General features: G+C 34.5%; 1 long non-coding RNA gene across 3 annotated transcripts in view; it reads right to left on the reverse strand.

The window, feature by feature from the left end:
- The window catches only part of LOC116216567, a 188,238-nt gene that overhangs the window by 22,743 nt on the left and 148,373 nt on the right, over positions 1-17,122 (reverse strand). For all 3 annotated transcript variants that reach the window (XR_004159608.1, XR_004159609.1, XR_004159610.1), the window contains exon 3: positions 11,678-11,808. This is a non-coding gene — a long non-coding RNA (uncharacterized LOC116216567). The remainder of the gene's footprint in view (positions 1-11,677; positions 11,809-17,122) is intronic.

Genomic DNA, 17,122 nt, shown 5'->3' on the forward strand with positions numbered 1-17,122 from the left:
GGTTTATCCTATTTGGGACTAAATGGAGAATCAAGTAGCATTTCAGTTTGTGAGGTGTTAGCATCCGTTAATAATTATATTAGTAGATTATATTATATTTACTAATTATATTAGTAAAGCAAACTATAACATGATCCATTTCAACATTGAATACCTTCCAAAGTCTTTAATCCAGATAGAGTTGTCTAACTCCTAGTAATTCCATCTAGCTTGTAATTCTACTTTACTAACCTTGTTTTTCTAACATCCTGTTTCATAGAGCGTCAGCAGGAAAACAGCAGAACACTTGATTACTCTTTAGTGTGATTTATTTTAACGTCACATTATCCCTCCTGTTCAGACTTCAGGGAAGAGAACATGCAAAGCAATGCTAAACATCCAGAAAGCTTTCTCCTGCTATTAAAGCACCTTGTCCCACAAGATTACACCCAGTTTTACTCTCCTCTTTACTCTGTTTTCAGCAAGCACACTTCTCAATGAATGGATTTTCTCTTACTAGATATGATCAGAAAGTAAAATGAGGACTTGACCTCAGTTTTGCATCTTTAGGTCATGTTGGAATTAGACTATCTTCTATGGCACATGAGCACATACAGCATTTCCTACATACATTTAAACAGAGAGAATAAAACTTGGAAACTACAACCTTCATCTCACTAAACTAAGTCTTAATTTATTCTTGCCCCTGAGAACTTTATATTGTTCTTTTATTTGTAATCTTTTTTATTTTTTCAGTATTTCCAAATTAAGTACGCTGCCTCTGTGCTGGAATTGCAATGAATTGATAGCTAGTTTTCTAGAATTCTAGAATTTTTATGAAGTACCCATGATCTACAGTGAGAAATGAATTAAATGAAAAAACAGCACAAGAAAAATATAGATATGTCAGTAATTACTTTGATTTCAATATTACTTAGTAATATAGTAGTAATATAAGTATAGTAATATAAGATAGTATTTACTATCTTCCCCAAGAATACTGATTTTTTCCCAATGTGAAGAAGAAATGTTTCTTAGCGATATTCTTAATCATGGTGGTATCAATTGCAATATGAAACTGCTTTGGTCAAGGCATTACACATTAATTTAGTTTAGCAGGGAAGGAGATTTTGAAGAATTAAATCTGAAATCCGATTTAATTATTGGAAACTCCTGCACTTTCATTAATTTCTGTGACATAATGCAGTGCCTTTAGTAGCTGGAAAACTTTCTGAAATTTTTTATTCCAGTTTATCCGTTTTTGCAAAACATATTAGCATATTAGCATATTAGACACATGCCTTGGTTGCAATTTTTAAAAATATTTGTTGAAGTATTTTAATATATGTTTAACAAGTTAAAAAGAAAGCCTTAAGCATCTAATTATGAGGATATCTGACATACTTTGAAATCTTCAAAATCTGACTACACTGAAAAAATATTTGTATTTTACTTAGTACTTTGCAATCCTCCCTACATGATGTTGGTGCTCAACTTTTTTCTGAACTGATTTTCTAGGTTTAAGTATTCTTTTCAAGTCAAACTGTAACAGCTAAATTTTTATCAGTAAATACATCACATTTTCCTATGAGAATTTATGTCAGACTAATGTGATATTCTATTATGGATAATTAAAGTAGCTCTAAAATATCACTTATATTAAGGGAAAAGTTAATTTACTGTGTATTTTTAACTAAGGGTGGCATTCAGTATTACTCATAAACATGCTAATGGTTTGAAATTTCTGTATTTTTCCTTTTTTTTTTTTAAGTTTTCATCTTAGAATTCAAAGCTTAACTAAAAAAAATATTAGGACAATAAGCAAAGACGTAGGAATTATTGTGGAGCAATTGAATTTAACAGCTAGAATTTTTTGATCTGTTAGCTTTTTGGCACTGCTTTTATTTTCTTTTTCTTTTTTTAAATATACAAGTGCATTTCATAGTTTCCTCTTTATCTTAATATTAACAAGAACTTGCCAGCTCTTTTTACGTTTAAACATTTAAAATTAAAATTTAAAAACATTTAAAAATTTTAAATTAAAAAATAAAAACATAATAATGAAAAAATTCTAAACCACATCTTTTAGAAAATTTTTGACAGATTCCATGCTAATATTATCAATTATATATTTTAGCAAAAGCAGTTTTCTTAATGATTATCCAGTTATCACAGACCTCAGTAGCAATGGTATTGCATTCTTGCTGTTACATGGAATAACACCCGGTTTACATTGTTTAAACCAAATCAGGATGAAGTGGTTTATTGATTTAGTAATGACTTGTAATAAACATACATTCAGGATTGAGATCAGTGATACTACATACAAACCCCATTTGTGTGCATGGGCTACATGTTAACACTCGCACATTCCTACAGCTAATCTCACAGCAACATACCCCAAATCTGCAACTTATTGTGCCTTGAGCTGCTGACTACTCTAGAAGGACTGCCCTATCTGTACACTACTGAGGTAGAGTCCACCGTATGGGTAGCAGGCACCATCACACCAGATTTGGGTCACTGCCACTTCCACTCCAAGGAAATTTTCCTGCTTCTTTCAACTGAAAAAATGATCCAAAGTTTAGAATGGCAAATACATCATAAAATCATAGAGATCAGAAAAGAAAACTAAGATCATCTACTGCAACCATCAACCCTACCCACCATACCCACTAACCACATCCCTCAGTGTCACATCAACAAGTTTCTTGAACACCTCCAGGGAAGTGACTCCAACACCTCCTTGTGCAGCCTGTGCCAGAGCATTATCACTTTTTCTGGAAGGAGACAGAACCATAACAGTTGATCTAAGCTGTCCAAAGGGATATTCCATATAATATGACACCACATGAAAAAAAACAAAAAACATAAGAATGAAGAGAGTTGGCCAGGGGGACAGCTGCTGTTTAGAGACTGTCTTGGCATCAGTCACGGGGTGGTGAGCAACTGTGTTGCACGTTAGTTTTGTAAATATAAATCTAACATTTATTTATTTACTTTTTTTTTTTTTTTTTTTTCCTTTTTCTGTCTTGGTAAATGGTATTTTATCTCAATCAACAAGTTTTACTTTGCTGTTTTTTCTCAGTTCTCTTCCACAATGCACTGTGAAGGAGGGGGACTGAGCAAATGACTGTGTGGTGCTGAACTTCCTGCTGGGTAAGCCACAATAAGCATCATAATAATCACAAGTATAAAAGAAACACAAGCACACAAAGTGCAGTATTGATCAGAAAATCTATGAAGGATGATAGAAGAAGAAAAAAAACCTTAAAACAGAGTCCCTTCCTTAACCTCTGGAAATGCTTTTCATTCTTGTCTATCCAAGCTCATTAGATGACAGACAATTTAGTCTCCTTTACATGTGACAGATTTAGTATTCATTTGCAGTGTTCCCAATCCAAATGTGTTACATGAGACACAGCACAGTTTCAATATTTGATATTCACTGTTCTTCTAGCCATCTCAGAAATATGTTCAGTCAAACTCCCAAGATATTCAGAACCGAGTTTATCAGGATATTGACTTTTCTCAATAATACAAAAAAATTTATACTTCAAAAGGTTTTAAAAAGAAGTTGTAATATTCCATATGTGTATTCTCTCCACTTCTCATTATGGTAAATGATTATTTTTTTAAAAATCCATTATAGGCTAGAAGGAAAACTATTGCTTGTGTTTCCTGGATTTGTTGCAGAATACAGCTGCCAGAGCCCCTCGGAGAACACAGCAGATTTTCAACACCTTCAAGATGATCTAAAAGTTGTCAGTTATTGAGTGGTAACACTGATAAGTGGGAAAACAGTTTGATTAGCACTTGATACAAAATCATTCCCAGCACCCTATCAATTAGCATTTATGCTGCTGTTGCTGGCTCCTGCATATATTTTGTTTGATGTGTTGAATACCAAATTTAAAAAATCTACGTAGTTTTCACTCATCATAAAATTCAGTGAGGAGTTTTAAGTCAACTATATGGCACTAAACATTCCTTGACTACTTTCTCACGAGACCTAATGATTCTTGAGACACTTCCTTTTTAAAAAAAAATCATTTTCTAGTAACATATGGCAATGTCATCAATGTGACATTTATTTGAGTTTTATAGGAAAACTACTAGCAAAGTTATTGAAATAAAATAAAAGAGAACTTCAAATTGACTTAGTGTCATATTCTCCTCTCTCACTCTTTAAGAAAGCAAATGCATCAGCCTGTACAGACTAGTGCTGCATTGGTGTGTTTCTCTACAGATTGCAAGATCCTGCTTTTTACTTTAGAGGAAAACTAGAACTTAGAATTGAATTTAGAACTTAGAATCTTTGAACTTAGAACTGAATTTGACTCTAAGCTGTTTTGAAAATACCAAAGTTCACGAGCAAATTTTGTGCATTACTTAAAATATAATCCATTAAAAGCAAGGCAGGATATCATATAATCACACAATGCTAATGATTGATTTGGAATAAATACTAGTTTTTTTCAGAACACTAGCAATGTCAGAGGAAAAGCAAAAAGAATCCATAAAAGATCTGTAAACTCCAGGTGTTGCAATTTTCTCTCTTTTGATGACTCTTCCGCTCTAAAATTCAAACCCTACATTCAAAAATCTACGTTCACTCCAGTCAACAAGAGGAACAGCTGACTAAGAAAATCTGTGCAAAATGAGCACTTTGTCTGGGAAACTCCAAGGATATTGACAATAGAAAATGCTAAGTACAGAGGAGAAAAATGTACCTGACATTTTTGCCGTCTCTGAGCAAAGACGTGTTAATCAGAACCAGTTGCAAGATAAGATGAATAACCAAAGGCGTATTCAGTTAGAAACATGCAAGTTTGCAGGAGTCACTTTGTAAATTCTGAATAGCAAGAACAAGAGTCAGAAACAAGAAGAAAAATAAAAGATTATGACTGTATTTACTAATCTTAAAAGCTCTTACATCTCACATCTGAGACTTGGTTAAAACCCCCAGTTGTTCTTCACCTTTTAAAGGCTTCCAGAACACAGTATGTGAAGGGATCCCAGGGGACCCCTTTTCAGCAATCTTACTCAGCTTGTCATGGGGCATCAATGACTCTGGAAGAAAGTGTCTGAAAATCAAGTATTTCCTAGCTCAGATTCCTCATTAACACCTCACTCTTAATTCTTGGATATGGACCAAGCTTAAGGAGGAGATGAGTCCCTCAGGCTGTCAACATTAAAGTACAGAAGTATCTCCATGTATCCACTTTACTTCCAACATCTGCCGATATGTTCACCTTGCTGGATATTGGCTGCTAATCCAAAACAGAGGCTGAAGATGATCTTTCAGTGTTTGGGTATTCGTAACTAGAGATACATTTTCCTTGCCTGCCCATCTTTGTCCCAGACAGACATTCAGTTCACTACACTTAGTGATAGATATCAAGACACCTCATAGAGCAGCCGGGGCACGTAGCACAGTAGAACACAGTATCCTAAAATCTGACAACTCAAAAGACCAGGCCTCAATCAGTTTCCAAATTTTTTTTTCTTCCTTTTTTCTTTTTCTTTCTTTCCTGTACTTCAATTTTTCTCATCCCCATTCTTTCTTTGTAACCAAATTCAAATTTGTCTTGTCATTGTCAGTGCTGTTTTAGCTGTTAATTTAACAATTTAGCTTTAGGAAGTAAATTAAAATCTTGTAATTAAGTTGTTTTGGTACCTGGATTCTATTCTTTCCAACTACTACGGACAAAGAGATCTCCCCACCAGTGAACATGAGCTGTGCTACGATGTGATCTAACTTACCAGAGCATTTATAAAATGTTTTAAGGTCTCAACATAGCAATTTTATGTATTTATTTTAGTTTACAACCAGTAACAGGGAATATTTACTATATTCAAAGGTGGGACAAATTGGCATTGTAAGGCATAATTGAACAGACATTTTACTCTCTGTATCAATATATGACAACTCCAACATTTTGCTCAGGTTAAGACAATGAACAGAGTAGTGATTCGTTATTGTAATTTGTTTTTACAAATTGTTTCAATACCCCTTTGAAGTAAATGAAAGCTGCATTTTTCTGTGTGTCCCTCTTTAAAGTCCTGGAAATCCCTGAGTACTGCAGCCTATAAGTCTCTGTAGCATCCATAGAATCAGCAAATGGAAGAGTATGAGTCAAATTAAACTTTAAGTGAAAGCTGGGAACTTCTCTAAAACTATTGCTTCATGGTGCTATAAATCATATAATTTCAACAACCTTTGCACTGGATCCCAGGAACTATCTGGCATGGCCTATTAATACATTAAACAGATAATAAAAGCCACAGTGGTCACTTAAAGGACATTTCTTTTTTTTGACTCTGTTTTTCTGAAGAGTGGAGAGGGACATTTACAAGAAAATGTCTCAGTTTTGCCATATAGCTGGAAACTACCTGGAGATTTTATAGATTTGTGCTAGTATAACATGCCAACGGGGAAGAAACTCTGGTGGATTTTTATTTTTCCACTGCAAAAGCTTTGTACTGTATAGGTGCTGTTCAAAGCTGTACTGTACTTCTGAGTAGTACCACTGCCTACAATTGTGAGATATAATTAGTCAGTGCTTTTAGATTTTGTTCAGCAAAAACAGAGCACTGGCAGTGCATCAGACTTTTTGGAGTATTTGGAAGGTTCTCTTCAGACATAGTTTCACCCATACTATCTCCCCAGTATTATAATCTGTTGATTTCTACCAAATTTCTCACAGCATTTGAAGAGTGATCAAGGTGTAATCTAAAATTGCCAGCAATTTTAGTGCTCAGAAATGCAGTTGAAGGTGAAATTCATGTGGGAAAAGCCGAAATGATTTTGGTCATGCATTTCTCTTCAAAGTCTAGAGCTTGAGTCTAGACCTTGTAGACTTGAGAGAAACATTATAATATGGGATGTTATGGAGAAATATTTACGATATTTGGTTTATAGAAAATTCTGCAGGATTTTGGAGGGCTATGCTCAATTGCTTACTATTGCCTTGTGAAAGTGCAAAATAAAACTATAAAGTATTTACATACAAGATTAGTACAAACAGACAAACAAACAAACAAACAAGCTAAGTATAAAAAACCCATTCTCCATTCCTGCTTTGCTGCAGCTCTAAACTAATACAGCATGGATAATTATAGAAACTGACTGGGTGCCTTTCAGTATCACAGTCTTAAGCATATTATGCTTATATAGAATGTGTCCTGCTACAGAATTCTGGCTATCAGTTCTGGAAAATGTAAAATAATGTTCAGTTTATATAACATATGGAATTATGTATTAAAACAGAGTACAGCATAGCAAATGAATCAGATTCAGTTTAAGTTAGATTTAAACAGGATCTATATTTACATCGAACAATGTAAAGGCACTGTGTGTTAATTTAAATCTTTTCAAGTTAAAAAGTGAAATTATGTACCTAAATAGTAACCCAACTTTACACAATAGAGCCTCCTATTTATTATTTTTTTGCCATTTATTATTCCTTATTTATGGAAACTAAAACAGATACAAAAAACACAAAAACACTGTTTGGTAGAGCTAATTTTCAGCTGCAAAATGCTATTTTTTAACACAATCACCACCATTAGTTATGCATTCTTTGTCCACGACAAACAAAAATCCGCTGGTGAGCATGCAGAGGTGACCCACTGTCACAGCCACCACTGCTGAAACACATAACCAACCACCTCACTGTGCTCACATCCACTCTCTGGTCTCCATAAATGTTCAGAAAGCATCAATGAATTTCAATGGGCACAATTTTTTTCCACATGGAGGAATTCAATGACACACTTTTGCTTTATACACACTTCCATGTTAGACAACATTCTGTCGGAGTCCCCTTTGCTGCCATCTGTCACATGACAACATCATGTAACAGAATACTGGTGGGAAAGCTCAGCCTCTACTGCCATACCACTAATATCCACCTCTGATATCATAGGCCAACATCATGAAACAGGAAGCACTATGTTAGGAGGAGCTCTCATATTATGATCACATTTAAATCCTTTACACCTATAGTTAGAATTCAAACCTTTCCAATGAGCAAAGGGTGAAATTTTCATTCAGCAGGAAGGATGCGTGCACACTGTAAATCAATCTTCATGTGAGAGCTGTAAAGTCAAGATGAGAAGTACCACTCCAGGACAAAAAGAAAACATACCAGTTTACAAATAGACTGGACATTATGGTTCACAGACACTCTTACCTTGAATTTTAAAAATGGGACTAAGATATACAAATCTTGTCATTTCTTCTAGCAAGACAAATTTCTGTTTGTTAATATAAGTATTTATATTCTCAACCTCTAATAAAACCTATGTTGTATTTTCCAGAATTCATATACATTTTTGGAGAATTTTCATATACTTCAAATGAATAAAAGATGTGAAGGCAAACTAATGTCATATCTCAACAAAACAATGAAAAACAAAACTATAAAGTGAACAGCAGGAACTCTGCTGTAAATGGATAAGGATAAATCACTTTCCAAAAGAAGTGTAAATTGCTATGATACCATGTTGAATATTTCCTGAAGGAAAGAACAGAATAAAAAAACAGAATTCTTAAAATACCAAATTAATTTTCCTGACACATCCATTAATATCTTTCACTTCTTTTAACCCTTCCACTTCCATAATTCTTAGTTTCTGATGCATATCCCTTTCAGTGGCACTACAGTGGAAAGGAGCTGATGCCTGTGTTCACTGGTGATGAATATAATGTATTTTTAAGAAGTGTCTTAGTGTGACAGAGAAGAAAAAGTACGGAACTATGTATTCACTGATTCTTCTTTCCAGATCAGAATCACAGTCTGTAGTGCTGTAGTTTTAGCCTTAGCATTATGATTGGCTTTTCACATCTCTTCCTCTTGATGCCACACATACACAAAGAATGTTTCAGAATTAGCGAAGTCAACTAATATTAAATGGATTTTTTGTACGTGACTATTTTACCCATCCTGTTGGAACAAAAGTTGTTGGATAAAGACCACAGGTCAAAAAAACAAAAAACAGAATGAAAAATTTAGTACCAGTTTATTTGCGGAAGCCCTAATTCTGACTTTATTTCACCAGGTTTTAATGCATCTAGGTTCATGGCAAGTCTAATCCATTCACCAAACACAAAATCCTCTCAAACCCAACTATTCATCCCAGTTATGGTGAAAGATTCTAGATTAGCTGATATAAACTATCTCAGATCTGCTTTGGTTGTATCAAGTACTACATGTTCTACTCTTTCAAGTTGATATAAACACCCTGTTCCATAAAAAGTACTCTGGTGCAGATGTCAGAGAATCAGGCCTAGAACATTATAAAATCAAATACTCAATCAACTGGTCATTTGCTGTTGGAAACAGCAATAGCTATTACTGTTTATCTTCTTAGCAAATATGAGCTTATTAATACATTCTTTCTTTTGTGTAATTCTTAATAAAAAGTTACAGAAAATAGCTAATGTCAAAGATCAGGTTAAAAAAACTGCTTCACTTAATGGTGGCTGTTATTAAGATACATGCAATGCAATACATTAAATACATTAATATTTTAACTGAATAATGTGTAATAGGTTATTTTTGTGTTCACTGCCTAAGATCTTATTCACTTACCCCTCATAGCAAAAGTGATTCCAATTGTATGGGACTCAGCTCTATTCTGAGATATTTACAATACTCGTAACTGCAGTGACAATAGTGTTCTAGTGTTCTTAATATTCTAATAAACAGAATTAATTTTAAATCTTCTGTGGCCACCGAAAACATAGAACTAGCAAAAATAACGTGATTAGCCACAAATGTTTTGTACAGATGTAATTAAAACAGCTTATATTCATGTAAATAATTATTTGTCAGTTTCCTTTGTATCAACTGGATACTGTTGATACAAAATGGAAACAGTCTATAATTAAAGCTTAATTATCTGCTATGGAAAAAAACTGAGAAAGCTTTGTGAATGCAGTGGCATTACATTTCATCTTAACCTCTTGGGTTTTTCTGTCCCAAAAATATACACTTAATCTTTGCCAACTAATTAATTTTATATATAGTCTAGTCAAAACCTTGAATATATACCAGTAACAGAGGGATTTTATGAACACACTTCTGTACATCAATACAGCTAACTGAAAGAAACGAACAGTAGTCAGGTGATCTGAGGGAATGTTCTACACAACTTTGCAAGCAACTACATTCCAATTAATTTTTCAAAGAGCATATTTGTTTAAATCCAGATTTTGGCTTAAAAAGATTATTTCTCCTGTAAAACTACTAAAAAAAACCCTCATCCTAATTTTTTTTTCCATTTCAGAAACGTAGAAAGAAAATTAAAATCCTGAATTCTTAAATGCCTCCTTTGAGTCAATAGAAGAAGCTGGATGCTTATGGTCCCTCTAAATTAAAACCAAAAATGTAGTGTGTTTCAACTTGAACATAAGAAATTTCAGGGTTTTAGCTCTGGCAGTTTTTTTTTGTTTGTTTGTTTGTTTCTTCCTTTCACGTGACTTTACAAGGCTGATGGATCTTTGTAATTTGATATTTCTACATTCAACACCAGTGCCTCTACCTATGAGTGAGGTCACATTACAGATAGTTATAACTTTTTTCTTCTCTTACAAATGTACAAGACACTTCATTTTTAGGAAGGTGCAACACTTTCATCTGAATTTAAATGGAGCCTCAGCTGTGAAGAGCTAAGTACACCTCTGATAGATAACAATCCTTATGGAAAACCTGAATAAAAGTGTCCCGCTTAAAAACTTGCCACTAATTAGAAGGAATTTTATACTGGAAGAAAGAAAAATAAGTCTGACTATAAGCTGAAAGGATTAGACTTTTGTGTTATTTTTATATTAGCTTTAAAATACACTGGAAAGTACACTGGAAACAATTGTACTGCTGTTGATCAGGTGCACTCATTCCATTGAAAGTGTTTAACATGGAAATCTAACACAGCAATTTTATTTATTTGCTGTAAGAAATACTGTGAGAAAAGAAAAGTAGAGAAGATTACTAGTTTTTAGGACATTTGAAGATATGTCCTACCTGAGCTATCAATCATTGGACCAACAGTCTTGTGAAGTGGCATATTGTTAATGAAATGCTAATAGTTTGCTGCTTTGCCCTGTGGGTATCCATGCACTGAGAAGAATATAATATTGATCTGAGGATGTAATAATGCAATTGGCTACATAGATTTCCTCTGAAAGTCATTTCTGGGAAGTCCAGCAATTAGAAGCAATTCTTGTGCAGTTCTAGTAATTACTTAGGGGTCCTTTTACCCCTAAGACATTTGCAAACATTTCTTAGTCCTAATTGTAATTGGAATAGTTCTAATTACTATAGTGAAAATGTTTTAGCATATCTTTGTTCCCCTAATTGAATTAATTGAATTACTAGCATTGTAGGTATAAAAAAGGATGGAAAATAAAAGTTCCTAGACTTATCTTCAGATTTAGCAAGAGGAGAGTACTGATGCATCCTCTTATTTTTAAATACATTCTCCAAATACCTTAAATATTTTCCTACATATATCACCCCAAACTTTGCAATGCCATTATCTATGTTACCTGCCACATACGTCTTTCCTAGTGAGATGTTCAGATTCAGTACACTCCACTTATAGCACTTCTAGGACTGGTTTAATTATTTATTCAGAGACCACATTCTCTGAAAACACACCACCATATAGCCAATTATCTAGGATTACTCACCTGAAATGGAGAAGACCCAGGCCATGTCTCAATGCTGAGGATGGACTTAAAACTTGCGTCATTTCTTGAGGAAGAACACTAATCAGCCTGGAGATAATTACCCAGGTAGGGACAGAAAATCGTGATGTTCTCTGTTAATGACAAGAAACATGAATTTAAATCCCTTGAAGACAAGTACTGGCATCAGAGAAATGAAAATTCCGGTTTCCTCATTAGCATAGAAAACACAGAACCATCTTTCCTACCAGTGTTTTAGTCTTCCTTTCCTATTCAGATTTCTCGAAGATAGAGTTAACATAATTTCTTATAACTAACTCTCCAAGTGCAAGAACATCATGGTCCCAGGAGCTGGCAAACAAGCCCATTAAAAATAGTCTATATTACAAACATCATCTGAAACAACAGAAAATTATGCCACAAATATGAGATTTCTTTGGGGGGAGGTATAATTTTCATGAAACCTAGTCTTAAATGTGTAAGAATACGTTTTCCTCCCAAGACTGTACAAGTACCTCCAACTTCTGTACAGGTAGTGAAAGAAGATCCAAAGACAATCGTCTGCCTTAAGGTAGTATCTTCTCAGAATTGCATCTATCTGCATGTCTTTCTCAGACATCCAGTTTTACTAGGCTGTGACAAGACTGGAATGCTTAATACAACATTATTGTTATTCAAATGATTCCTCATTCTGTTCCACGCAAGCACACACTAACGAGATCTCCTACAGCACTGTGCTATCAAATTGGAAGGTTATATGGGTCAGAAGCCTCAGATTGCATCTTTGTCAGTTGGTATTTGTCGCCATTCTGCATGTCGATCATTCAATTTTAACCTCCCAGCTAAGATATGAAACCAGGTTTCAAGGATGAATTTCAGTTCTCTGATTTTTTTTTTTCCTTCTGTCCTTTAGCCTCAGCTTCTGAGTGATCAGAAGGTATTCAAATCTACAGACCAATTTCAGAAGCAATATGAAATTTTGAATTTATGAAATTATGAAATTTCTACGTCTCTGGAACCAGAGACACAGAAGATGTCATCATTAAACTGAGATGATGGCTGATCTAATCCGAAGTGCTCAATACCAGCTGCCTATGCTGACTACATCTGACCCTGCGGTTCATCTTTACAGTATCTCATTCTTCCTGTGTGCTAGGTGGGAAAGTAACTTAGTAAGGAAATGTGTTTTCTAAATATAGTCATAAATAAGCTTTAGATCAAAGAAGAAACTCATTTTTTAAAAGACATTAATATAAACTATTAATGAGCTCAGAGGAGGAGAGCTCACAAAAGCAAGATTAAGAAAGAGTTCTTTTGACTCTTTACATCCATATGCAGAAGTCTGAAATACAAAATAATATTTTTGCTGAATTGCCTCTGTAAAACAGAAAATTGAAAACTCAGACACTAGATAGTACCACTGTCACACTGAAATGCAAAGGAATGCAGTTGTGAAGAGATTTCCCTATGTTTACCATAAAGATATTTTTCGGATCTTTTCTTCCTTTCAACTTTGCATGCTCTCCAACATATTGTATAAATAGTATTAAGAAATACGTTGTTAGTTTGTTTGTTTTTTTTAAATTAATTTATTGTTATGTTTGTTTCTAAATACAGAGACTTGATGCTTCAACCTTCTAATCTCAGTATATTTTATAATCTTTGTTCTCATGTCAGTAGGTAACTATTAGGCTTACCACTTCCTTAGAAGAATATGTCTGACTTGTAATATGAATTTGATAGAGAAATATGCTAGGGAAAATAAGGATAATTAAAACACTGTGGTTGTCAGGTTTAGATATGTCTTCTCAAATAACATCACACCCATCTTAGCAACATTTCTGGCTCAGATTTAGAGAGGAAGTTCAGTGTGCACAGAACTTGAAACGCTTCAGCACTGCTATTTAAGCAAATGGAATTATTCCTGCCATTAAAACTGAGCAAATACTGAAGTGTCTTTCTACTCACAATTAAAGCTAAGCAAATACTGAAATGTCATTCTAAAATGAGGCAAGAAATATTCATCCCTATGACATAATTTATTTTATATATAAATATTAAGATAGCACAATTTTTATCGTGATAGAAAAGGAAGAACTCCTTTTCATTATCATTTACATACAAAAATTCAAGCTGTCCAGTCTTCTTCCATTTTCTGTATAAGAGGCTGTGTGAATGCATTAAGAGAACAGTGAGTTACCCATCATCCATTTAACAAACAGAAGTGGTTATTGAAATGTAGACATGCACAAGTGCTGAATTTCTGCACACCACAAAATGGAAGATATCAGTACTGAAAAAGCCAAAATGAGTAGAATGTTCTGAAAAGTAGCTGCTAAAATGCCTTCTCTTTAGAAATATCAGCAAGTAAATTCACAAAATTTTTAAACCTAATTTCCTCATTCTTGAACAACTTTAATTTCATTACTGGAAAAAAAACTTTTTATACAAGCAACAACTTCAAATTTGGTTGAGATGTTTCCACATAAGCAAATTTTTTCTCCTTCAACCTACTTCGGAACACTCTGACTCTCCCATTAGCCCAGTAAAATCTGGGTCTTCCACTATCAGTCTCTTCAAGAGTGTATTGTTGTCTGGTGCTTGTACAAGATATAGAAGAGGCATGAGCGAAGAAATAAGCCTAAAGAAAATGCTGGTATTGGTCATCAGATGATGGGTCTCAAGTGCACCAGGGAACATCAGAAGTACTGCACTCAAAGAAAGATTTGAGTTGCAGACAGGCTGGACTTTTTCTAATGGCATAATACTGTAGCTGTCCTTACTTCTCTTCATACTTCATTTCATTACAGTTGAAGTATTTATTTGCATGGAAAGGTGACTCTCGCCTTGTTTCTACTTTTGAATGGTACTAAAATTACTGTAGCATAATATTTTGTGGCAAATAGTCAGACTGTGCAAGTTAAAAAAAAAAAAAGAGTATTCTGCAGATACACTGCACTGCCTAACATTAAATTATAAGGTCTATCGAATCCCATGGCTAAGGGCACTGACTACTATTATTATGCATTTATGTAGATCCATAAATGTACCCTATGCTCCAAGAGACTTGCAGATATTCTTGCCCAAAAAAAGTTACTATGCTATATGAGTGATCACCATCAAATATAAGATACGTTCCCACATGCCACAAATGTTGCAGTTTCTCTTCATACTTCATGAATTTGCTAAGAAACATTGGACTTGAATTCCTTTTGGAACAAGGATACAAAATTAGATGGCCCACTGGACTTTGCTGGCATTTTAATCACTTCATTTACAAAACAGGGAAAACTGGTACAGAGCACAGAAAGCAGTACAAGATTATTTTGTTCTTACATTCAGAAGAGAATTAACACTTGCCTTACCAAACAGTAGCGAAGTTATCTATTGAATTCTCTCACAGGAAATCTTTTCTCCACACTTTTTCACCTATGTTTTCTAAGTCTGTACATATTGCTATTTCCTCTGACCCAGGATTCTTCTACAGTTTTGAAATCCGTTTGCAGCAATGACAACTGTTTCCTAATTGCTTTGAGAAATAACACTTTCCAAACAGAAAAGCTCTGCCTGGAAATCCAAGGCCAGTTAGCTACAGAATTACCAAGGCTTCAAGGGCAGAAGCCTCAGGCAGAGCACTCCTAGCCTGGAGAGCCATTGGTCCAGGGCTGTGACATCATGATAGTTTTCTCCAGATCCCTGAGGTACAACCTGAGCTCCAGCATCCTACAGCAGGACTGATCTGTTGGGCTTTCTAAACTCTGCAAGCCTGGGGATCTTTTTGGTTCCAGTTTGGATTATTAGATTACAAGGGATTATGAATGGTTTGGTAAGAGAACATGGTTTATATGTTTAGAATATTTATGAGTTAGGGAATGCGTGGAAAAATGGTGTCACATAGCCCAACGAAGCCTAACATCACAACTGTATTTGTGGGAAATGCACTTAAAACTACATCCTTCAGATTCACCATTTCCATATGGAGTCCTGTTTATATTCTAAATGCTCTGAGGATTCTTCACCTAATCCTTGCAGAGGGCATTTTAAACTGAAGGAAACTGAGTGCGTATTTCTTCAGATTACTCAGAATCATTTGTATCCTGAGAGAAGAGTCAAGAAGTTCCCCTGTTCAGCAATCAGAAGAGATACAAATTAAACTTTTTCTGTCATATGGTTATATGCTAATGATATAATCTTACAACATACATAATTATAACTAAAAAAGTACACATAGTATGCAAGACAGTGAAATTTAGCACAGTGTCTGGACTTGATATGAAATGCTAGCATCAAGGAAATGCATTTCTGGAAACCTCTCCCTCTCTACATCACCTTTTTTTCCTCTATTCTATCAAATCAATGTATCTAAGCATAAGTAGTGGCATTTACAGCAGCATGAAGCTGGCATGCCATAATGGAGATAAAGTTCTTAACTCTTTTCTAGTAAGGTGAAAAGGTTAAATGCACCTTTCAAGATATAATTAGTACAGTCATTTAGTGCCAGGCAAATTTTCAGTCAGAGAAGAGAATATTTTATAGGGCTTTGGCTGCAGGCCAGTCAGAGGTTTCAGATTAGTGGAGGCACTTCACATTAATTATTCTTTAACAAACTTGCATTATCCTTTAAAGTGAGTACTTACACAGAATGCTTCACTAGCTGTAATTTACTCTAGAGATAACCCTTAATAAGAGGAGAAGCCAAGTCACTTCTTGGCTTCTCCTCCTCTTTCTTCATTTCTCACCTAAAAATTTTATGAGGAAGGTGCCTTATTTGTGAGCCATGAACAGCTTTGTCGCTTACCCATGTCCTAGTCACGCTAACTCAGGAAAGGTTCATTTTCCTGACAGCTCTATACTCACTTCAACCACTGAAAGAATTTCCATCTTAGATTTTATCTTCTGTAGATACTGGTCCAAGTGTGCCAGATGCATCAGAATCCTTTGTCAGAGGCAAAACCTCACTAAGATTTTCTAGTTGGTCAAGTAATAGCAAGTTATGTAAGAATTTGGAAGCACATAGGAATAAAAACAGCCCACAAACTAACTTAATTCAACTGTTAAGCTTCTGTTCACATGATTCACATGATGGGGTACAACTGCAGAATAATGCTTTTGGCTTTCTTTTCTTTCTTCCTATTTTTCTTTTTATAAACAGTGCCATGGGGTTGTTTCTTATTTTATTTAGAGATGCATTGATGTGAAGCAAGTCTGATCAAAAATTGCTTCTAGTTATCCAGAGCTTAAAGTAGTATACACTTTAAACTGATAATTCCCTAATGATAAGTCATAGAGTTTCTTTTCATGCTTCTGTCTACCTTATGATGCTATTACATAATAAAAATTAAAAATAAAAATGAAAAAAGAGAGAACACAAAACAAATATAAACCAAGCAGTCAGAAACAAACACACACACAAATTTGACATTTAGAAAAAAAAAAATCCAACCAAAA

This window comes from Meleagris gallopavo, chromosome 4, assembly GCF_000146605.3.
Source record: "Meleagris gallopavo isolate NT-WF06-2002-E0010 breed Aviagen turkey brand Nicholas breeding stock chromosome 4, Turkey_5.1, whole genome shotgun sequence".
In the NCBI taxonomy this organism is placed as follows: Eukaryota; Metazoa; Chordata; class Aves; order Galliformes; family Phasianidae; genus Meleagris; species Meleagris gallopavo.